Source organism: Gossypium arboreum, chromosome 10 (assembly GCF_025698485.1).
Source record: "Gossypium arboreum isolate Shixiya-1 chromosome 10, ASM2569848v2, whole genome shotgun sequence".
NCBI classification, from domain to species: domain Eukaryota; kingdom Viridiplantae; phylum Streptophyta; class Magnoliopsida; order Malvales; family Malvaceae; genus Gossypium; species Gossypium arboreum.
In genome coordinates, this window is record NC_069079.1 from 126,565,387 (window position 1) to 126,592,148 (window position 26,762).

Below are 26,762 nucleotides of genomic sequence, written 5' to 3' on the forward strand. Positions count from 1 at the left end.
ACTACAGAAGTCTTAACAGTAAGAGGTCGTTCACACAGCAGCAAATCTGGTAGAAGGGGAAAGTCCAAAGGGAAAGAAGGCAATTGGATGCAAATGGGTATATGCAAAGAAGGAAGGATTTCCTGGTAAAAATAAAATTCGATACAAGGCTAGATTGGTAGCAAAGGGCTACGCTTAGAAAGAAGGAATAGACTATAATGAAGTGTTTTCTCCAGTTGTGAAGCATTCGTCTATTCAGATTTTGCCAGTCTTGGTTGCGCAATATGATCTTGAACTAGTTCAGCTTGATGTGAAGACCGCGTTTTACACGGTGATTTGGAAGAGGAAATCTATATGACTCAGCCAGATGGATTCAAGGTTGCTGGAAAAGAAAATTGGGTTTGTAAACTGACAAAGTTGTTTTATGGATTGAAGCAATCTCCGAGGCAGTGGTACAAGCGATTTGATCAGTTCATGAAAGGGCAAAGGTACACAAGAAGCAAATTTGATCATTGTGTGTATTTTCAGAAGCTACAAGATGGAACTTTCATATACTTGCTCATATATGTTGATGATATGCTAATAGCATCTAAGAGCAGAGTTGAGATTGAAAGATTGAAGACTTAACTCAATCTCGAGTTTGAGATGAAAGATCTAGGAGAAGCTAAAAAGATTCTCGGCATGGAAATATGGAGAGATAGAGCTCATGATAGAGTTAGCTTGTCTCGAAGCGATTTGAAGAAGGTACTACTGCAGTTTGGCATGAACGAAGCGGACAAAACACGTAAGTACCCGTTGGCTTCTCATTTCAAGCTTTCCGCACAACTATCTCCTTCAACGAATACGAAACGAGAATACATGTTGCAAGTTCCGTATTCTAATGCAGTGGGTAGCTTGATGTATGCAATGGTGTGTACAAGACCCGACATTTCACAGGCAGTTAGTATAATGAGCGGTATATGCATAATCTCGAAAAGGACATTGGCAAGTCGTGAAATGGATTCTACGGTATATTCGAAGACCGTGGATGTTGGATTCTGTTCAAGCGGGATAATACACTTGGTAAAGGTGTTATTGGGTACGTTGATTACGACTATGCGGTGATTTGGACAAGCGAAGATCAACCACCGGTTATGTGTTTACACTTGCTGGAGGACCAATAAGTTGGAAGTCTACACTACAGTCTACAGTTGCGTTGTCAACCACAGAAGCCGAGTACATGGCTGTAACAGAGGCTGTAAATGAGGCTATTTGGTTACAAGGTATGACTAAAACCTTGGGATTGGTCCAGGAGCATATTAATGTGTATTGTGATAGTCAAAGTGCTATTCATTCAGCAAAGAATCAAGTTTATCATGCACGTACAAAGCATATTGACGTACGTTTCCACTTTGTGCGGGAAATTATTGATGAGGGGAAAATTTGTCTTCAGAAAATCAAGAATGCAGATAATCCCGCAGATATGATGACCAAGGTGGTAACAGTAACCAAGTTTGAACATTGTTTGAACTTGATTAATATCCTGCAAGTTTAACAGTTGAAGAAGGCACTATCAAGTATTGTTGTCAAAGGCCGAAAGAATTGTGTGAAGATAAGATTATCCTAATCAAATCTTCAAGGTGGAGATTATTGGAACCCACCCATTGTTTGAAAAGTCAAAAAGGGTGGGCACCGAAAGTAGAAAGTAAGATTGGTTGGCAAGTTGGGTTAAAAGTTGGCATGGGATAATTGTAATTTTGGTCCCTAATTGTATAGGGACATTGCAAGTTGATCCTTGAACCTCAACTATAAATAGGCCTAACCATTTCTTACTTTCTTCATCCCATAATTGCCATTCTCTACTTAAGGCATTATTCTCTCTCCCTATTTGTAAATTTCACTTGTAATTTTTGGAGTGAAATATATTTGGTAGTGCCCGAGGACGTAGGCAAAATTTGCTGAACGTCGTTAAAATTCTGGTGTTCTTTATTATTTATTTTGCATATTTTGTGAATGTGATTGTAGTGATTTATTGTGCTATTAAATTACGATAGAGGGATATTCTGGCTAGGAAAGACTTGATATTTAAATGATCTTCGTGATCTACCTCTCTTTCCTGGTAATTGAACTTAGTGTGATTTTTCAGTACAATATTTTTACTCTTTCACACGCTTCCGCGCAACAGTATGTGTTTGATATTCTCAAGGTATGTGTTTGATATATTTTACTCTATCAGACTTTGTATATATACATACAAATAATTTTAATATCCCCTTAATAACAAATCTATTCATCTAAATGCTTTGTGGATGGTGAGAAACAATTTGAATTTAGAAAAGCTTGATTTGAGTTACAGTTCCTTCAAAAATACCCTATTGACACATCTCGGAGGACTTTCTAATTTGAAGTTTTTGAATATAGAGGATAACCTAATTAAAGGGTCAAAATAAACATTTTATTATGAGAAAATATATTTACTTTATACAATTTTAATTAGAATATTCAATTAATGTTTTATGATTTGTTGTATCCAAATAGTATAAATTTAACATATTGTAGAATGCATGCTTCCTATACATAAAATGGAACATCATAGATCTTTAACAAAAATACTTATACAAATGATATTAACAATTCAATCATTAAATTGTTAGAAAAATAAATAATAAAGATTGAAACAAGAAAATTTTTTTAGTAAAATATGATGGTTTTGAGGCGTGCAGAACACTTTCCTTAAGGGTTTTACATGCTTTCAATATACAACAAAGCCCTCAATATTCCAAATAGAAGAGTAAAAATGATTAATAGAAAAGTCATTTATATAGACATTCAATAGGTGTATCTTTTAATAAGATACCCTTTTATAAGGTTTTGTTATTTTCCAAGTAACTTTATATAAAGGTATGTCTTTATATGAAACCTTTACATACAAGGGTTATGTCTTTATAGCACAGCTATTTGAACAAAAATTAAATTATTAGACTTTTCTACGTAATAAAATATTATTACAACCAACATTATAAACTACTACCATAAATTTCATCTTCTATTTTTTTTTTTTAGCTCAATCAATTGATTACAAGCAAAATGGAGTAATAAAAACTCCCAGCTCATGTCTGAGCAACAAAAAGCTGCAAAAAAACAACAATTCAACTTACAAAGAAATATAATAGCAAGCAGACTGCACTAAAAAAAATCACCAAGAAACAACAGATTACTAATAAACATTAAAAAAGTGATTCCTGGACAGTCCAGCATTTGCCAATGAATTTGCCAATGAATTAGTCTACCAAATGCTGTAATCCTCCTTCAATATCCGCAAATAATTTTCTCACCGACCATGGTCGTAAACATCTATACTTTAACCAATCAGAAACACTACTCAATTCAAACTCTACAATCAGAGGAACATTTACCTTCCACATCAAATCAATAAAAATTTTCGTTGCAACTTTAATAGCCATTACTACCACTTGCTCCACTCCACACGCACCACATTTACTAGAAAAAAGAGCAGAGACCACTCCCTTTTCGTCACTCAACACCCCTCCACAACCCGCAACCTCTTCCACAACTACTCCAGCCACGTTAAATTTCAACCAACCTGTTGGAGGAGGATCCCAAACACAATCCCTATCCCTCCCTAATTTTCTATCCGACCTGCAATCCTTAGGTCGTCCCCACCAGTCATCCTTCGAAAATATACAATCATCATGTACCAATCTAGCCCATAACAATGATCTTCGAAAAAATATTGTCCAACACGAAGCCGCAATTACCAATAACCATAAACTTTTTTGAATACCTGTCAACTTCATACTCCAACACAAAAAACATAATTCATCAACATTTTCCACTTCCTTCCAAAATAAATCCCACTAGCTAAAAATGCTAGACCAGAAGCTTTTGATAAATGAACATTTAAAAAACAAATGGTTAGTATTTTCCAGAACTCTGTCACACCATAGGCAGCCCCTGTTTGATGAATCTATTTGTATCCCACGACTTATCAAAAAATCTTTTGTTGGAATGCGACTAATCGCCAACATCCACAAGAAGTTACACACCTTTGGAGGAACTTTCAGACTCCAAATTCTATCAAAACGGGAATTCAACAGCTTCCATTCCATCATAAGCCAGCAGTTGCAACAACTTTTTAACTGAGAATGACCCTCCCTTGTCGTGAACGCACACTATACGATCCTCTACCTTATCATTCAGCTCACAAGTCCCCACCATCATCTTCAATTTTATGTTCTATTTATGTAGATCTTTCATGTCAACTTTAGAGTAAATAAAAAATTTCTAACTATTTGTTTTATGGAAACAAAACCTTTCAACTATTATATATAACAATATTTTTTATTGATATGATAGAGATATAAATTCAAGTACAATATAAATATAAATTCTACCTTTAAGTATGATTGTTGGAAACTAGATCGGTTGAATCAAGAATTGGTCTATATACTGATATGAACAAAAGAGTTTAATTGGTTTTTGAGCAAATTGCTTTGAATCGGTCGAACCCAGACAAAAAATAGTTGAGCTAGTATTTGAACATATTGAGTACTGGTTTTATAATTTTTATTAATTTTTTAATAATTTATTTAATTAAAAATCAAATCAATGGTTGGACTGAAAACTAGTGGCCTAATCAATTTGACCACTGATCCAATTTTGAAATGCACGACTTTAAGGTCTAAGGTTGAAACCTTAATATTGTATTTTTAAGTAAATTATTTTAAAAATTGTATATAAACTCAAAAGAATAAATATATTTATAATAATATTTGTTATTTGTTGTAGCGACGTAAAAATTTTGCTTTGTCCGCTAGTTGAGGCGATTATTTGAAAATTTGAAAATGGAATTTTGGTTTTAAAAAGAAAAGGAGTCGCCACCGATTTTTTTTTAGGTGTGATCGGACACCTAATAAATCCTCTTTTTTTAAAAAGAAAATTTATTTTTGAACAAAAATGAAGGCTGAATTTGGGTCTACGCGAAGATCCAGAGAGAAATAGGGTTCGGGAGTCGGTTACGCACGAGGAAGGTATTAGCACCCTCGTGACGCCCAAAATTGGTATCTTGTTAAACATGCATTGTCTTAATTCTCAAAAATACAAGTTTAATTTAATATTTAATCGCGATCTGATTGAACTACGAGAATTTAAAATTTTGGTTTTTTAGAAGGACGTTTCATTTTTAACACGAGCCAATGATATTCACCCAACATAGCGATGAAATCAGTGACTTGGTGTTGAAATCGATACGTTGCGTTATTTATTAAAATTAATTAAAAGCATAAAAATAATATTATTCGCAATAGAATTTGTAAATAATGCACACAATGATACAATTAATGAAAAAATATTAAAATACAATATTAGAATAAAAATAACAATAATATTAATATATACACGAATAATAACAGAAATAATAATAATAATGACACACAAGTCAAAGTAGAAAATAATAAAATATTATCAATAGTAACAATCATAGATTAATAAAATGATGACAAGTTAACAAGGACAATAATAAATAATAATTAATAATGCTAAATTAGTTAATGATAAAACAATAAATAAATAAACACAAAAGGAAGGCATATAATATAATAATAATATTAAAATAAAGTAATTAAAAATAATACTATATATAAATATATATATATATACACATATAATAAAACATACACTAATATTAATAATGATAATAATACTAACAATAGTAATGAAATACAAAAAAGTAAATATAATATAATAATAATATTAAAATAAAGTAATTAAAATAATACTATATATAAATATATATATACATATATAATAAAACATATACTAATATTAATAATAATAATAATACTTGAAATAATAATGAAATACAAAAAACATAATATAATAATATTAAAATAAAGTAATTAAAAATAATACTATATATAAATATATATATATACCTATATAATAAAACATACACTAGTATTAATAATAATAATAGTACTAGCAATAATAATGAAATACAAAAAGTAAATATAATAATAATGTTAAAATAAAGTAATTAAAATAGTATTATATATAAATATATATATACTAATATAATAATAATAATAATAATAATAATAATAATAATAATAATAATAATAATAATAATAATAATATTGAAATACAAAAGCAAATGTAATATAATAAAAATATTAAAATAAAGTAATTAAAAATAATACTATGTATAAATATAAATACATATACATATATAATAAAAATATATACTAATAATAATAATAATAATAATAATAATAATAGTAATAATATTGAAATACAAAAAAGCAAATATAATATAATAAAATATCAAAATAAAGTAATTAAAAATAATACTATGTAAAATATAAATACATATACATATATAATAAAATATATACTAATAATAATAATAATAATAATAATAATAATAATAATAATAATAATAATAATAATAGTAATAATATTGAAATACAAAAAGCAAATATAATATAATAAAAATATTAAAATAAAGTAATTAAAAATAATACTATGTAAAAATATAAATACATATACGTATATAATAAAAATATACACTAATATATAATAATAATAGTAATAATAATAATATAAAAATAAAAATAATAGTGTTAGACAAATTGATGCGAAAAAGGACTAAATTGAAACTAATATGGAAGTTTAGGGCAATTTGAAAATAAATAAAGAAGAGAAGGACCAATTTGGGCACGCGAATAACAAGAGAGGACCTCCCAAAACGCACAGCACCAAGAGGGACTAAATTGAAGGTCAAAATAAATTACAGGGCAAAATTAAAAAAATGAAAAATACTTGATTGCAAAGTAATAAAAAAGCGGAAGGGCTAAAAGCGCAATTAGCTCTTCCGTTAAAAAACAAGCAGATCCTAGGCGGGTTGGGTCGAGTCGATCCGGTCCAAGTCAAAACAACATCGTTTTGGGTGTTAATGGCCAACCCCAAAACGACGTCGTTTTAGGGGCTATAAAAGGCCAAAAATTTATACAAAAAATCATTTCTTCCTTGTTTCAAAAAAAAATCCCTTTCTCTCTCATTTCTCTCTCTGGCCTCGGCCAGAATCCAGCGAGGGGAACCGCCGTCGATCACCGCCGCCGGCCACCGTATATTTTTTTATTTTTTTATTTTTTTATACTTTTAATATATGTGTATATATGAGGGAATAGACTCAAAAATAGGAAAGAAAAATAAAAATCACCTTGGGCTTTTCGATTTTGATTTCTGATATTTTGGTTTTTTCGATTTGGAACTGTTCTCTTGCTTTGGTGTTGCTAGATTCACAGTTTTGCTTAAAAAAATGCTTTTGTATTTCCAAAAGTTGCCGAATGTTACAAATGACTTTGGCTTGGCTTTTTAAAGCCATTTACAAGATTTTTTTTATTGTTCTTACTATCTTTCTTTTGCCTTGCGTGTTTGCTTCGTTTTTGCAGCGCATGGCCGGTGGAGCAGGTGGTGCCACAGGTGGTGGCAGAGGGCAGTTGGCCATAGGGGCGGCGGCTAGCTAATTTTTTTAGGGTTTTTCTTTTTTTTTTGTTTTGTTTTTTTGTTTTAGGTATAGGGCTAGGGTTTGAAATTGAGCTTAGATTTGGGTTTGTTTTGTGATGGGTTAGTGGGTTTAACTTAGGTGGGTTAGGTTTAGTTTAATTTGGGCTGGTAATTGGGTTTAGGTTTGGGATATGTTGATTGGGTTTTGGGTTTAATTTTTGGGGTTATTTGGGTTATTGTTTTGGCCCGGGCCAAATTTAGTGTGTACTGCTGCCCCTCTTTGCTCGTTATCGTGTAATGAGAACAGAGCAAAGACTTTTAAGAAAGACCAATTTGGCCCGGCCGCATCGAGCCTTGACTTCTTTAGTGCTCCCCTCTTTCTTGTGGCCTCGTTCTAGTCCACTGCGTCTGGTTGCTTCGGTCCACTCCACTGCGTCTTGTTGTTTCGGTCCACTTCATGCAACTTCAGAGGTATAGGACTTGTTGCTTTAATCTGCTCCACTACAACTTTAGGGAGATAAGGTTTGATATCTTCAATCTGCTCTACTACAACTTCAGGGTTCCGCTACAACTTCATGGAGATCAGACTTGTAATTTCAACCTGCTCCACTGCAACTTTAGGAAAGCAAAATATGTATGTTCGATTAGCTTTAATCTTTATTCTTTATAAAAAAAATCGAAAATAGCTCGGCATACAAACTGACGTTCAACTCATCTCTCGTATTATGAGTTAATTTTTGAAGAAAGTGAAAAATTGAAAACACCTCAGTATGTGACCTGAGGCTCAACTCACCTCTCGTAATATGAGTTGATTTTTTTTGAAAAAATAGAAACTGAAAATACCTCAACGTGTGACTAGAGGCTCAACTCACCTCTCGTAATATGAGTTGATTTTTTTGAAAAATAGGAACTAAAGATACCTTAGCGTGTGACCCGAGGCTCAACTCACCTCTCGCAATATGAGTTGATTTTTTTGAAAAATAGGAACTAAAGATACCTCAGCGTGTGACCCTAGGCTCAACTCACCTCTCGCAATATGAGTTGATTTTTTATTTTTTATGTTTATTTTTAAAAAATAAAAATAAAAATATCATAATACCAAAACATATCATCTGGTAGAACTCAGGTGTCTTTTCTTTGATCCAGTATAACTATCGCCAAATCCTCTTGCTCTGCTGGAGTATCTGTATATGTCATGATTGATGTTATCATGATATGCACATGTTGGCCTTAAATGTCTTTATGCCTATATGATTATACTATGAGCCTTGGACTTGTTTGTCATATATCTCTTTTCGTCACAATTCTCGTGATGATCCGCATTCATTGCTTCGATTCTTGACTTTCTCTTCAGGCTTTGTACCCGTTCTCCAGCGTTACGAGTAACCTGTATTTCTCAGATACCACTCTTTTGCCCCTTGTTGAACTTTGTCCTTGCTTTGAGGCCTCGTACTTATCGAATTCATCTGGGTAATGCTCAACCTTTCTTTTATTTAGAGTATGTCATTCTACTATTTATTATTCAAATAAACCATACAATGAGGTGCATGAAAATGGTCAGGTAGGTACAAAAGAGGTACTTCACATTTATTTATTTCGAAGGTGACAAATAAAAAGGTTAACCAAGGATAGTAAAAAAAGTGTCATAAAGAAAAGGGAATCGCATTCAGTAAATACAAATGCTCTAGATATTCAACGCATGATTTCTTCCATGTTACTTAATCAAGAACCTTTTCGAGCATGGCTTCTTGCGTAGAAGATTTTGAGCTTTCAGAGATGCTTCAAATACTATAGCCTTGACATTTGACCCACCGTTCAAGTCGTCTTGCTCTTTAAGCCCAGGTTTGCTTTATTAGGACGCCCTCTCAGGTTTTCATCCTAATCCTTTTTTGTTCATTAAGACGTCCTTTTCGGATTTTCACCTTGATCTTTTTTTTTAGGCATAATATTTCTTTACAGTATCTGAGTTCACTGGGTTAGGTAACTCTTTCCCATCTATCTCAGTGAAATCAAAGCTTCACCTAAGAAAGCCTTCTTTACGACATATGGTCCTTCCCAATTTGGTGCCTATTTTCCTCGGAAGTCTTTTTGTATTAGGAGAATCTTTCTCAGCACGAATTCTCCTTCGTGGAATTCTCTTGGCCGTACTTTCTTGTCATGGGCCGCGATCATTCTCTTCTGGTACATCTGTCCATGACAGATTGCCTTCAAACATTTTTCTTCGATAAGGTTTAACTGGTCATATCGAGCTCGAACCCACTCTGCTTCCTCTAGTTTTGACTCCATTAAGACTCGTAGAGAGGGGATCTCAACTTTGATGGGTAGCACAGCTTCCATTCCATAGACCAGAGAGAAAGGAGTTGCTCCCGTAGATGTCCGCACAGATGTGCGATATGCATACAAAGCGAACAATAGCCTCTCATGTCAGTCTTTATATGTCTCGGTTATTTTCCCAATAATCTTCTTAATATTCTTGTTGGCCGCTTCAACCGCTCCATTCATTTTCAGGCGATAAGGTGAGGAGTTATGATGCTTAATTTGAAATTGTTCACACACTTCCTTCATCATCTTGTTGTTCAAATTTAAGACATTATCTGAAATGATTCTTTCAGGCAAACCATATCGACAAATGATTTCCTTTTTTAAGAACCTGCAAACTGCAGTCTTCGTCACATTAGCAAATGAAACGGGTTCTATCCATTTTGTGATGTAATCTATCACTACAAAAATGAATCAGCGTCCATTAGAAGCTTTTGGGGAGATGGGTCCTATAACATCCATGCCTCACATAGAAAAAGGCCACGGAGAAGTCATGACATGAAGGGGCGAAGGGGCTACATGAATTTTATCACCATAATCTTGACATTTGTGGCATTTCCGTGCAAAACTAATGTAGTCACTTTCCATCGTTAGCCAGTAATAATCGAGTCTCATAATCTTCCTGGCCATAGTGAAACCATTGGCATGTGTCCCAAGAATTCCCTCATAGACATCTTCAAGTATTTTTCTGGCTTCAACAGCATCTACGCATCTCAAGAGCACTTGATCTTTTCCTTTTTTTGTACAGAATGTCCCCATCAAAAACAAATCCTACTGCCATTCTTTTGATTGTTCCTTTATCGTTCTCGTTTGCTTGTTTAGGGTACTTTTGATTCTTGACGTATTCTAAGATATCATAAAACCATGGTCGTCTATCTGGCTCTTTCTCAATGCTGAAACAATGTGCAGGGACTTCATATATGCCCATTTGAAAAGGCATTATTTCTATTTTTCTGTTTGCTTTGAACATTGAAGCCAAAGTGGCTAGGGCATTAGCCAATTGGTTTTCTTCTCGTGGGAAGTAATTAAAAGTCATTTCTTTGAATTCTTTAATCAGTCCTGCCACTAGATTGCTGTATTTGACTAATTTCTAATCTCTCACTTCCCAATCTTGACGGATTTGGTATATCACCAACGCTGAGTCTCCATACACCCCTAAGATTTCGACGTTTCATTCAATAGCTGTACGAAGTCCCATGATACATGCCTCATATTCTGCTATGTTATTGGTACAAAAGAAATTCAGCCTGGCAGTGAAGAGATAATGGTTCCCTTCTGGTGATACTAAGACTGCTCCAATCCCATGCCTCAATGTATTCGATGCACCATCAAAGCTTATCTTTCATAAATTTTCTTTGGATGACTCACATTCTTTTCCCGTAATGCACATCAAGTCTTCATCTGGGAAATCAAATCTCAATGGCTCGTATTCCTCCATCATTCGAGTTGCTAAGAAATCAACTATTGCATTCCCTTTTATTGACTTTTGGCTCACATAGACGATGTTGTATTCTGATAGTAGGATCTGCCATCGTGCTATTTTCCTAAGAGTGCAGGTGATTCCATCATGTACTTTATGGGGTCCAGCTTTGAAATCAACCCTGTTGCATGATACAACATATATTGCCTGAGCCTCCGAACTACCCAAACCAAAGCGCAACAGAATTTTTCAATTGACGAGTACTTTGCCTCATACTCTGTGAACTTTTTGCTGAGATAGTAAATCGCCTTTTCCTTTTTCCCTGACTCATCATGTTGTACGCAACTTATTGAATTTTCAAACACAGTCAGATACAATATTAACGGTCTTCATAGAGTTGGCGGTACTAGCACCGGGGGACTAGAAAAATACTGTTTTATCTTGTCAAAAGCCACTTGGCACTCCTCGTTCCATTCTCCTGGATTATGTTTTTGAAGAAGTCAAAAATTTGGTTCACACTAGTTGGTAAGTTGAGTAATGAACCGAGCGATACAATTCAACCTCTCTAAAAATCCTCTAACTTCTTTTTGCGTGCATGGAGGTGGTAGTTTTGTATGACTTTTATCTTATCTAGGGTAGCCCCAAACGTACACTTGGCTGGATTAAGCTTCAGCTGAAACTTTCTCAATCTTTCGAACAACTTCTTGAGGTTCTCAACATGCTCTCTTTCCCCCTTAGATTTGGCGATCATATCATCGACGTAGACTTCTATTTCTTTGTGCATCATGTCATGAAAACAACATCACCATGGTCTTCTGATATGTTGCCCCAGCGTTCTTTAATCCGAATGGCATCACCTTATAACAGAATGTTCCCCACATCGTTACGAAAGTAGTTTTCTTCATATCCTCAGGAGCCATCTTTATCTAATTATAACCCGAGAATCCATCCATGAATGAAAAAAATGAATGTTTGGCTGTGTTATCCACCAATGTATTGATGTGTGGCAAGGGAAAATTATCTTTAGGACTTGCTCAATTCAAATCGCGATAATCCACACACATTCGTACCTTGCCGTCTTTCTTCGGTACTGGTACTATGTTAGCTACCCACTCTGGGCACTTAGAAACTTGCAGGAAGCCAGCATCAAACTGTTTCTTGACTTCTTCTTTTATCTTTAATAGCATTTCAGGTCTCATTCGTCTTAGCTTCTGTTGAATGGGTCTGCATTCCGGTTTCAGTGGGATCTATGAACCACTACATCCTTATCCAATCCTGGCATATCCTGATACGACCATGCAAATACATCTTTGTACTCATGAAGAAAATTGATCAAATCATGTTTGGTGTTATCTAATATGGAGGTCCCAATCTTCACTTCTTGCCTCTTTTCTTTATTTCCTAAGTTTACTATCTCAACAGATTCTTGATGAGGTAGAATCTGTTTATCTTCTTTTTCTACCATTCTTAGTAAGTCTGGAGATGAGACATAGTCTTCAGCATTTTCCTCAGCTTCAAACTCTCCTAAACAAATAACTTTCTCGAAATCGATTTCCAGATTTGTAATGGGTTTTTTCATATCGTTGATATCTAAGCACCTGAAAGGTGAATGGAAAAGAAAACTATAGAGGAGTATCAAAGTATTGGGACCAACAAGCATAATGGCATGATGTGAGATATATGCAATGACAGGCTGTGAGAAGAGGGGAAAAGTATAAAGTTAATGGGAATGAAAAGACCATGACAAATGCATCTCCATTAACGTTCATTTAAATGATAAAGAGCAAACATAAGCTCTTACAAAAGAATCCCACTATTACTTAGGGACACACAAAAAGAAGAGTATTAACATTGAGCATTACTCTGGAAGAGACTTAGAAACTACAAGAAGGTCCACAGTAGTCCAATTGTTCAAAACAAATTCAGGAAGACAAGGGTGTATCATTGAAACGTCTTTAATTGCATCATTTCCTTTGTCAATGACATTTATACTGACATTCTGAAGACCCCTTTCAATTAATAACAGCATGCTTCATGGATTCTCTTGCCCGGGGTATATTATTCCTGCAGATGTAAATGTTTTTGACAAAAAAGGGTACGTCATGGGTTCCCATTCTAATTCTCGGCCTAAGGCTCTTACAATCCGCCTTTCTCGATCTTTCCGCAACTGTTTTCTTCTTTTTCACATATCCGGTTCGAACTCTAAACCATATCGAGCCTAATGAGGCACTGGTTTTAGAGCTCTAACTATCCCTTGCTGGTATCTTCCAAAACTTTTCCTCGCTCGGGCTCCCTTTTCCACAATCAGCTTAATTCCCATCTTGGTATTCCTTGACAGCTTAGGCATGGGAATCTTATTTCTTTCAGCAACGATCGTAGCATTGATGAATTCGAAGGAACGGAAGAAACATTCTATTGCATCCTTGCTTACTTCGAGATATGGTGTATCAGCAAAGATAGATGCGACAATGTCTTCCTCACCCACGACAGTGACCAAAAGACCATCCATGATAAACTTCACTTTTTGAAGGAGAGATGAAGGAACTGCCCCAGCAGAGTGGATCCAAAGCCTTCCTAGAAGGCAATTATACGAAGGCGTGATGTCCATGACTTGAAACTCGATGTCATATATATAAGGACCCACTTCTAGAGGAATTTTGATTTTTTCTATAACTTCTCGTCTTGTCCCATCGAATGCTCTTCCTGTAGAGTGACAAGGCCTCAAATAAGATATATCAATTGAAATTCTAGAAAGCATGGCCAAAGGCATGACATTGAGTGCCGACCCGTTATCAATGAGCACATTCGGTATTATATAACCCTTGTAACGAGTTGTGATATGTAATGCTTTTACGGAGCCCCTACCATTTGGCGGTATTTCGTCATCACTGAAAGAAATAAAATTATCCGCACTCAGGTTATTCACCCACTTATCAAGCTTTTCGACAGATATATTGCTTGCCACGTAAGCTTGATTTAACACTTTCAGCAAAATATTCCGATGTGGTTCTGAATTCAACAGTAGGGATAATACCGAGATTCGTGCCGGTTGTTTGCTTAACTGTTCCACGACGTTATATTCACTATGTTTGATGAACTTCAAGAATTCATGTGCTTCTTCTTCATTCACAGGCCTTTTAACTTCTTGTTCGGATAGAGTCTCAAGTTCAACCTTGGCCTCATGCATCGGTGCCTTTCCTTTTTGCTTCAAGTCATTAATCTTCTTTATCGGTTTGACCACTTTAGAATAACACCTCCTGCTATGGGTGAAGTGTCCTACTTCGCCAATATTTTCGACCGTGACTTTGGATTTTTCAGCTTCAGGTATGATAATGTTGATATCATATTTCCATGGTACTGTGTTGTTGTCTTTGTAAGGGAAATGAGATGGTACTTCAATTATCATCTTTGGTTTCACTTGCTCCTTTTTTGCATCGTAATAAATCACCAATGGTTGATCGACACTATAAGGGAAAACTGATGATTGATTTTCAGAAGTGCATACTTCTCCTTCATTGACCTCTTTCCTTTTGTTAAAAATCTTGACTTCCTTGTTGTCTATTATATCTTGAAGTAGTTTTCTAAATCCTTCATAAGACTGGATGTCATGCCCCTCGATCCCATGAAAATCACAAAAATATTGACTTTTTTTATTTCCTTCTTTGAAAATTTTGTTGGGCTGACAGAACACCCCTTTTTCAACCATTACCTCCCAAATCTTTTGCAGTGGTGTCTTTATTTCAGAAACACAACTTTTGGCATGCCACCTGTCTTATTTTGTCAACGCGCTCATATTTCCTTCAGTGTGGTTAGGGAGCGGATTTCCAGTCGTATTGTTAGCACCATCAAATCGTAAAATACCTGCATCGATAAGACCTTGAACCCTCCTTTTAAAGGCTAGACAATTTCCTGTAGAATGCCCTTGGTTTCCGGCGTGGTACATGCAACTGACTTTAGGATCGTACCATTTTGGGTATGGAGGCTTTAGGGGTGCCATATAATGTGGGGATATTAATTGTTTTTTCCAATAGTTTTGGGTACAACTCTCCGTATGACACTGGAATTGGGGTGAATTGGGGTTTTTCAGGATTAGATCTTGTTGGTCTTTGTTCATTTTTGGGTTGATTTTGAGCAAGCATAGTATTTGGTGGGAACGTGGCAAATGGTCTTTGGTTATCTGTGGCGTAGACGGGGTAAGTAGGAGGTGCTTGATAATAAGAACTTTGGGGTGGATAATAAAAGTTTGGAGGTGAGCGATATCGAGGTCGTGGCTGGACTGGGTAAGGATTAGAATTGTGGTGGCTCTCAGTTCCCACCATATGGGCTTCTGCCTCTTTTTTCTTTACAAGTGCTGCCCTTTTTGAGCTCTCAGAACCTTCCATCTTTCCACATTTGATGGCATTTTCTATAAGTTCCCCGGATATGACAATATCTGCGAAGTCTTTCGTGGCACTTCCTACCAACTTATCATAAAATGGTGCTTTCAAAGTGTTGATGAAGATGACTGTTATTTCAGTTTTAGTCAATGGGGGTTCTACTTGAGCCGAGATATCCCTCCACTGTAACGCCCCCACGCCCGAAACCATCACCGGAGTCAAGCTTGAGGTGTTACTAAACTCATCTTACCTTTTAAACAACTCTAAATCACTTATTTTAATTTTCGGAATAAACTATTTTTCTGCGTCATGGTTACTTAAAAATTCATTTCTCGAGTTTCAAAACTCGAAATTAAGATCCGTAAATTTTTCCTGAAACTAGACTCATATATATATCTACTAATTTTTTTTCTAGAATTTTTGATTTAGCCAATTAGTACAGTTTATTAGTTAAAGTTTCCCCTGTTTCAAAACTCGACTACACTGACCTCTTCTTACTACGAACCATTTTTCTTCCTGTACAAAATTCATATGACTAAGTCGTTTGTTTCTCTCAAAACTAGATTCAACAATAATTCTAACCATATAAATTATACCTTCTAATTAGTTTTGTACAATTTATGGTGAATTTCCAAAGTCGAAACAGGGGATCCAGAAATCGCTCTGACCCTGTTTCACTAAAACTCAGATATATCATAAAATATAATACTTTTACCTATTTTTCTTATTCCATAAGAAAATATACATAATAAGCTTTAATTTCATATATTATTCATCTTCAAACTATGTTTCTACAATTTTTAGTGATTTTTCAAAGTTACATCATTTCTGTTACTTGAATCTGTTTTAGGTTACTTTCACATTTTTCATAATTTTCATGTGATAATCATCATTCAATCATACATATTAATAAACATGTATATCATCAGCTATTTTCTTAGCTAATCACTATCAAGTATTTACACATCATTCATTATTCATATTATACCAAAAGTAGCTAAGTTTCTATACATGCCATACCCAAAACAAAACGCCTAGTTATACCGAGTTATTTCTTTGATAGTGTGATCGGCCTCCGACATTTCCTTCGATCCCGAGTGACTAGATAAGTACTATAAGAAGAAGAAAATAAAGAGATTAAGCACTAGGCTTAGTAAGCTTACAAGCAAATAAATCACAACATTCAACATAATGGATAATTATGCATAATATCATCTAACATCATAAATTTCTTTACTTCTCAATTTCTATCTTCTTCTTTATTCCCTTACCTTCTTTCTTACCGACCTTTCCTTTTCATAAGTATAATCTACTTTTCCTTTGCTGTTAATTCACTGTAATTTAACTAGTATCCCGACTGTTGAACCACTCGGAATACTAAGGATACTAGGGTCGTTCCTGTCTATCAATATCCTGCCAATGCCATGTCTTTGACATGGACTTACATGAATTATTCCTGTCTCCAATGCCATATATAATATGGACTTACATGGCTCAATCCTGTCTCCAAAGCCATATTTCTAATATGGACTTACATGGCTCATTTCGTACATCTGTCAACCCTAATATCCTAACATTCCTAGGGTTCAACCGGCTTTCTAACACTTTTCCTCTGTCACTTCACCTTAAATTCGACTTTAAATATTTTCATAACATAATATATAAATGCTGGAAATTGACAATAATAATGTAAAATAAAAGAATATTGCATTTATTTACTGTAAACTTACCTTGATACAAAATGTGACTAAACCTTACAATTTAGTCCTTTACTTTTTCTTTTCCTCGTTCTTCTTTGGATTCTTGATCTATAATATAAAATATTTCTACTCATTAGCATTTATTGGATTTCTATTTCACTTCACAATTTATGCTGTTCAAAATTCGAAATTACACTTTTACCCCAAAATTTACAGTTTTTACAATTTAGTCCCTGCTCAATTCACCCATCAATTGAACCAATTTTTTTATAAATTAACACTTTTATTTTATCATTATAAACTATTTCACAGCCTTTGATATTCTGAATTTCAACACCAACATCTAATTCACAATTTTGCTCACAATTAGGTCCTAAATACCATTTTCTATCAAAATGACTTAATAAAACAACCTTAATATGAAATTAGAACTTCAATTTCATAATAATTCATCATAAACTACCCTTACTCAGCCAGGGTAACTTCCAATTTCACCCACCAAATCAAAAACTAATGAATTAGATGATTGGACCTAATTGTAAAAGTCACAAAACATAAAATTACTAAGAAATAGTAAAAATTGAACTTACATGGTGCAAAAATATGAAAAACCAGCATAGGAGACCTGCTACGGTGTTTCGGCTGAGAAAGATGAAGAAATGTCTAGATTTTCAATTACATCATTTTTTAACTATTAACTTTTATGCTAATTCCAATTTTGTCCCTTGTTCACATTGTTTTCTTGCTTATTTCATACCCAAACCGTCCAGCCATTAACCTTTGGGTCTAATTGCTCTTTAAATCCATCTTTTAAATACTTAAGCTATTTACTCACAATTTAACAAATTTTGAGCTATTTTCGCTTAGTCCTTTTAATTAATTAGCTATCCAAACATCAAAATTTTCTAACTAAACTTTAATACTAACTCAATGACACTTCATAAATATTTATAAAAATATTTATAGCTCGATTTTCAAATTCGAGGTCTCGATACCTCGTTTTTGACCCGTCTAACCTAATAAATTATTTTAATTCACTAATTTCACCATTTCACAAATTCTTCTAAATTCTTACTTGACTCATAAATATTAAGTTACTATCTTGTTCAATCTTATTTGTCCGATTTAGTGATCTCAAATCACCATTTTTGACACCACTGAAAATTAGGCCGTTACATTCTACCTCGGATTTGTGGTTTCGCAACCACTGTTCCGTTTAGGCCCTATTTCGGGATGTTACATCCACCTTTGCGCGTATTGCCTAAAAGTCTCTGTCGGCTTCTTTTCCATCATCTGCAGAGTTAGCCGATCAGGCACCATGTCAGATACATGCTTGTATTGTTCACAAAATGCTGAGGCCAAGTCTTTCCATGATCGGATCCTTTCTCTACTAAGTTGATTATACCAACGAAGGGTCGATCCGACTAAGCTATCTTGGAAACAGTGTATTAGCAATTTATCTTCATTTACGTAACCAGTTATCTTCCGGCAAAACATGACAAGATGCGCCTTTGGACATTTTGTTCTATCATATTTTTCAAAATCTGGCACTTTAAATTTTGGAGGTAGAACCAGATCAGACACTAAACTAAGCTCTTTGGAACTTAGTGCAGAGAAGGTTTCAACACCTTCTATCACCTTGAGCCTTTCTTCCAAGCTCCCATACTTGTCCCGGGCATCATGATCATCCATTTTCAACCTGGCTATTTCTACCGGATCATCCAAATCTGGAACATTGGGATCAGCAGGATTAGCTCCTGGGTTTGATACGAATATACCTTGCCCTAGATGAGCAGGGGATACGGGTCGTTGCTCCGAGCTTCTGGGTTCTCCTTGAGGATATTCTCTTTGCATTACATGTACATGAGGTGGAGTGAATCCTGGTGGATAGAGCGGATCCTGATCATGATTAACTCTCGACTGAGGCTCCATAATGTCAGGGCTCTGTATAGGTCCTTTTTCTTTGACCAAAGCTATTATCATCTCCATCATTTTGGCTATTTGCTCTCTTTACTCGAGCGATTCCTCTTGAGATCTTAACATCAGATCTCTTGCTTCCTGTTGTGACTTGGTCAGCTGCTCTTGCAATTCTCTTTAGGTCCTTTCCATCCTTTCAATTCTCTCATTGAATTCGGCTTCCATAATTCTAGCTTTTCGGCACGTCCTATAAGAATGGCGTGATTCCAGACTTAAAGTGTCGTAGCTGCAGAATATACAGTTTTAGCCTCAGTGAATGATTATGGTGATATGTACATGCAATGAATAGATGAATGGATGAATGACAAATGAATGTTAGTCATGAATGAATGTCCAAGAATTTGGTGTCTTACTTAGGCATTTCATTAATCAAAAGAGTCTATTACAAAACGTTTCACTATATTTGATTCAACAGTTACATAAATTTTCTAGCCACATCGCCTTTTTTCTTCACTCGTTCTAAGAATTCTGATATGCTTGATTTTTGACTCGGAGGGAATTGGCAACTGAGAGCTTCGGCTTCATCTGATGATTGCACGACTTGCATAGCCGCTTTACGAATTTCATTGATCAAAAAGCCGAGTTGCATTTCCTTTTCTTAGAGAGCTCTTTCGTAGGTGTGAATGTCTTTGTCATACTGACTATTCTTTTCTTCCAGGGCTTTTAGGAGATTATCCAACTGTTGTTGTTGAGCTTATAGTGTATTTTCTAAATCTTGTACTTTCCCTCTTAGCTCTTGATGTTTAGACTGACTAGTCACAAATTCTGCAGAAACAGTTTCATACTCAGCATTCTTCTTCCTTAACTCTATCATAGCACGCGCAGTTTTTTCCTTTTCTTTCTTCGCTTTCCCTTTCCAAAATTTCATCCCACCTTTGATGTTGCTTAATTCTTCCTTCCACTCTGCTGATGACTTGCCCAAACCACTATTTTTTATAGTGCTTCTTAATTTCTTATTTTCTAAATGAAGATCTCTTAAATTGTTTCTTACGATCTCAGCCTCTCTTTGAGCTTTCCCGATTTTAGATTTTTCAATTTGAACATTGATCTTCAGTTGGTAGTTTTCCTCTTGAAGAGAACTAATATTCATAACAGCTTGACCTTTTCACGTTCGAATTCATGTCTCGCTACTTCCAGCTCGGATGGCATTTCTTCTGAGAAAGGATTCTGGAAAGTGTAACTTGTTGATGAGATTTGTTGACTATTCACTCATCGTTTTCTGCATAAGTCATAATTCTGAGTGATAGCATAAAGGGCTAATTCCATTAGGTGAATTTCCTTCCAGGACTTTGCAGTATCTCGGACTCTTTTCATGTAGCCTTCACCCGTAAAGGCGAACTCTGATCGTGCCAATCCTCTGGTAGCGGGTATGAACTGTCGTGAAGCAAACTGCCTTTGAACCATTAATGGAGCGTATCCAATTCCTCCCTATAATCCTAGTAAAGGCACCCAATCTTGTCTTCCACATTTGTATAATAGAACTAAAGGACGGATCCATTGTGCCCTCTAGGTTATATCTTCGGTGCGAAGGTTCTGAAAAATTAAAACCTAATGCTGTTCGGTGACATCCTTTGGCCACTTTTTCTCAAGGTAAGCTTTTAATGGGGCGAATGTTTTTGAAAACATGTGGAAAGGTGTACGTTCCACTTTCCAGAAATGGCTTAGAATCCAGACATTAAGTAACTGCGCGCATCCGATAAAACGTCCTTCCCCTTTCCTCCTACAACAACCTAGAGATCTAAAAGTTTCGGCCAAGATAGTCAGGACGGGGTTGATCCCTTGCTTTAATCTTTCGAAGAAATCTACTACCACAACTTCTATATGCCCGAGAACTTTTGGGAAGACAATTAATCCATAAATGGCCAAAGCAAACAGATTCATCCTCTTCACAATATCTGGATGGTTTTGAACTAAATCTCGCAGAGAAAACCACAGGACACAACTAACTCGTTCTTTTTCTTTATTTATTTTTCAGCCCACATATCAGTCATTCCTGTCAAACCTCACTAACTTTTTCTTGAAGGTCATTGGTTTGGGCACTTTCACATATATCTTGCTGAATTGTACATCGTCAATGCGAAGCAAGGCAACATACTCTTCCATGGTCGGAGTCATATCTTCCTGATTGAAAGTGAAACATTGGTAAGCTGGATCCCAGAATCGAACCATGGCTTGAATCAGTTGTTCATCTATGTTGACGACGATCAAGTGAGCTATATCTCCGTATTTTTCGGTGAAGATGCCCCTAGTGTTTGAATCCCACTATTTCCAAATCTGAGTTAAATCCTCGAGGTTATTCTGACGAACATTTGTAGCTACTTGCTCGGCAAGATTAGAGATACATCCTTCCGTTAAACTGTCCCTTTTCGCTTTCTGAGTTTTCAAAGACCAGTCTCAAATCACGACATTTTTCTCGGTCACTTGTGTAATTGACTGCTCCATCAGAAACCCATTTTTGGCAACCAATCTCTAATCAATACGTTCCTAATCAAGATGCCTATGATGCATTATTAAAAAAATAAAATAAAGACAAACAACCTTGGTTAGTAATCACAACAAATATGAACTGAAGAAAAACTATGGCAAATCTAACAAATTAAGTTACCCAGTCCAATAGACCCAATTCATTTGCAAAGTATAAATGTAAAAGGAATGAAATGTAAGAGGCGTTTCTCCGTATATTTATTTTGGTGACTATTAACGAACGGAGGTTCGACATGGCTCTAGTTAAGTGGCTCATATGGTTCACTACATGCGGTTTCGGTTCTAAACAGGTATTCGAATTGTTCGTACTGTCATCTGCTAAGATTAGTATAGAACCTCAGTCATTGCCCATCACAGGCTTATGAGTTCAATTCGAGGGATTACATTTACTTATGCCTATGCGAAGGGACAAGTTAACTCACGAAAGCATAAGTCATATGTAACCCGGAAGTATTCACTAGCCTGTGCGAAGGGACGAGTTAACTCATGAAGGCATAGCGTTTATTTCCACTTAAGCGGACGGAGCCCGGGTAGAGAGCTCATGTTATGCAAAAATGCAAGTGCACAGTGTGTGGGGAGAAACTCACAAACTTATACGTTTTATTTAAAAACTACACTAAAAAACTAAAACCATACAAACTTAGAGCTGAAAAACAACAAGATAAAACAAGTTAGAAGAATATTTATGACATAATGCAAATACATAACTTTTCAAAAACAAAATTTAAGGATCACGACTAAATATTAATTTGAACAAGGAATTTTAAAAATTTTGACAACACGCGTTTAATTCTAGACTCGACTCTAAAAAAAAAGAGGTCCCCAGCAGAGTCGCCAGCTGTAGCGATGTAAAAATTTCGCTTTGTCCGCTAGTTGAGGCGATTATTTGAAAATTTGAAAATGGAATTTTGGTTTTAAAAAGAAAAGGAGTCGCCACCGATCTTTTTTCTAGGTGTGATCGGACACCTAATAAATCCTCTTTTTTTAAAAAGAAAATTTATTTTTGAACAAAAATGAAGGCCGAATTTGGGTCTACGCGAAGATCCAGAGAGAAATAGGGTTCGGGAGTCGGTTACGCACAAGGAAGGTATTAGCACCCTCGCGACACCCAAAATTGGTATCTTGTTAAATACGCATTGTCTTAATTCTTAAAAATACAAGTTTAATTTAATATTTAATCGCGATCCGATTGAACTACGAGAATTTGAAATTTTGGTTTTTTAAAAGGACGTCTCATTTTTAACACAAGTCAATGATATTCACCCAACATAGCGATGAAATCAGTGACTTGGTGTTGAAATCGGTACGTTGCATTATTTATTAAAATTAATTAAAAGCATAAAAATAATATTATTCGCAATAGGAATTTGTAAATAATGCACACGATGATACAATTAATGAAAAATATTAAAATACAATATTAGAATAAAAATAACAATAATATTAATATATACACGAATAATAATAGAAATAATAATAATGATGACACGACAAGTCAAAGTAGAAAATAATAAAATATTATCAATAGTAACAATCATAGATTAATAAAATGATGACATGTTAACAAGAACAATAATAAATAATAATTAATAATGCTAAATTAGTTAATAATAAAACAATAAATAATAAACACAAAAGGAAGGCATATAATATAATAATAATATTAAAATAAAGTAATTAAAAATAATCGTATATAAATATATATATACACACATATAATAAAACATACACTAATATTAATAATGATAATAATACTAACAATAGTAATGAAATACAAAAAAGTAAATATAATATAATAATAATATTAAAATAAAGTAATTAAAAATAATACTATATATAAATATATATATACATATATAATAAAACATATACTAATATTAATAATAATAATAATAATAATACTAGAAATAATAATGAAATACAAAAAACATAATATAATAATAATATTAAAATAAAATAATTAAAAATAATACTATATATAAATATATATATATACCTATATAATAAAACATACACTAATAATAATAATAATAATACTAGCAATAATAATGAAATACAAAAAGTAAATATAATAATAATGTTAAAATAAAGTAATTAAAGATAGTATTATATATAAATATATATACACTAATATTAATAATAATGATAATAATAATAGTAATAATATTGAAATACAAAAAGCAAATGTAATATAATAAAAATATTAAAATAAAGTAATTAAAAAATAATACTATGTATAAATATAAATACATATACATATATAATAAAAATATATACTAATATTAATAATAATAATAATAATAATAATTGTAGCACCCCAAACCCGGCCCAGACGTTATGACCGGATCCGACATGCCACATCGAAGAGTTCAAAACATTTTATATTGTTGATCCAGAAAAAATTTATTTAGTGTTTTAAAAGATAATTTCATTATAGGTTAAAGTGAATGGAAGTCATGCACCGTAGGAAACCGGAAAAGAGGTGGTGAGTCCATCTGACCGCTTAAGTACCAAGCTCCTTCGGATCCAATCCTAGACATGCATACCGCCATTGTCACACCTTAACGTCATGGATATTTCTAGGAAACCGATTTTGATTAAGTCATTTTTAGGAAAAGTGATTAATTTTGGAAAATACTTTCATTGCGGAAGCTTTGCTTGTTGTCATATTATTTTGAAATTAATTATTGTTTTTGAAAACGCGCCCTAAAGCTATCCAATTTCAACAGTTAAAATAAGTAATACCTATCTTAGTAATACATATTAAAACCATCAAAAATAATTAAGCGGCCTTATTACATTTAAAAACCCAAACCTCAACGTAAATAATAGGATGTCTAGTTCACCAGAAGAAAACCAAACTTTCAGAACGGGTGGCCACTTCGAATTCCCTCACAGCTCCAAGCCCACTATGGTTAGGGATTTCCTGCATGGATGAAAATAAAATGGGTGAGTTTGGGGAAACTCAGTGTGTAAGGAAAACCCATTCAAAGCCCAAGTCAGTTCAAGCCTATTGGGCCTAAGCCCATTCAGTAATAAAGGTAATTGGACCGAGCCCTTTTCAGATTACAATAAACCGGGCCTTAGCCCCTTATTCAGATAACAGTATGGCCCATAGGCCCATTTCAAAATACATGCAACATCAGTAAACATATGCAAGCCCATTTGGAGAGACTACTCAATCCACCAACCGCTACACTCCACTCGTACCAGCCATACACTCCATGTGGGGAATAGCTCAACCCACCTAGCCCAACACTCCACAATTGCAACCTTGCTGCTCAGTTAACAATAAATTGAGGCAAAGCCTCCAGTACGTGGACAAGCCACTTTCAAGACTTCCTCCGTCAATATCCCAGTCCCATGCATCGATAATAACAACATGGCATGCAAGAAATAACAACAAATCAAACATGCATTTAGGTCAATTTAACCCTATGGGTATTTTTAATTTATCTCCTAGGGGTAAAACGTAAATTTTTCACTTTTAAAGGTATTTCAGTAATTTATCTATTTTAGGGTTTTTCATGCATATTCCTACCTTTCACGTACTAATGTAATCACTACCGAGGGTTCTTACTGAATTGGGCCGTTGGCCTATCATTCCAATTTTGGCCCATTAAGCCCAAAAATATCGAGGGCACGTAAATCATGCACTTTGCAGTCCAAATTTTGCAGCTTACCAAAACATTAATCGATTTACCTCACGAGCATTCGCACACTCGTAAATCTACAAAATACTGGTTTTAGGCATTTCGGCTTTTCGACTTTTGCCGATCTAGACTAAGAAAGAGGGTGTTAGTTACACACTGCTTATGACGATATGTCGACGAGATCCACACACGAACCGCCTACAATTGGATTACTAACACGTTAATCTAACTATTCAAATACAAACTACGATTAACCCCTTACAATATTCGCCAACCACACCTACAGATCATAGTAAGCTTATAAGAAATCAATAAGCAACTCATTAACAAATTTTGTCAATGTTTACCACATAATCATAATTTCACTGCAAGCTATCTTCCTGAGCAACAGTCACTAAATTATTTATAACTGGAGCTACGAAACTCCAAATCAAGTTCCGTTAATTTTCCTTGAAAATAGACTCATATATCTTCTATCCATAAAATTTTCAGAATTTTTGGTTTAGCCAATCAATACCATATTTTTCTCAAAGTTTCCCATGTTTCACTGTTTGACTAATCTGGCCACTCTTCATTACGAATCAAATTTCTCATTGTACAGAATTCAAAATATGTTCTTGTTTATTTCATTAGAAACTAGACTCAATAAGCTTTAATTACATAATTTATTCAGCTTCTAATTCATCTCCCACAATTTATGGTGATTTTCCAAAGTCATGTTACTGCTACTGTCCCAAGCAGATTTATTACCAAATCACTCTTTCATACACCTATCTTGCATGCATGTTATTTAAACATGTATATCACCAATCAATCATCACATATCTATGATTTTTACTTAAGCATAATCTCCATTTCATCATTTTAAAGCACAACATGTTAGCCGATTTTTCCTTTAGCATCTAAGGCACATGCATGCTCATTTGTTTGGCTCAACTTCACATATCTTCCATTTTTCATCAAAAGAACATGAAACAACAACCATTTCCTTCATTTTAATTCATGACCAAATGCTCACAACACAACCAAAAATCAAAATATACTTCAAGAGTTAAGGTAGAATCAAGAAGAACTCATGAACCTCAAAATAGAAGCAAGGTACCAAGAACTTACCTTCAATTTTCCTCCTCCTAATGACCGAATACTAAAGAGCTTTCTCCTCTCCTTTCTCTTCTCTAACTTTCAGCTATGATGAACAAAGATGGACAAAACTTTGTTCTTTTCACCCCTTTTTCTTTTAATAAAACTTCATATTTCATCCATTTAATTCTTTAATACAAAAGACATGAAATTCTTATCATGAAACATTTACCTAACCCATTATAATGAAACATTTACCTAACCCATT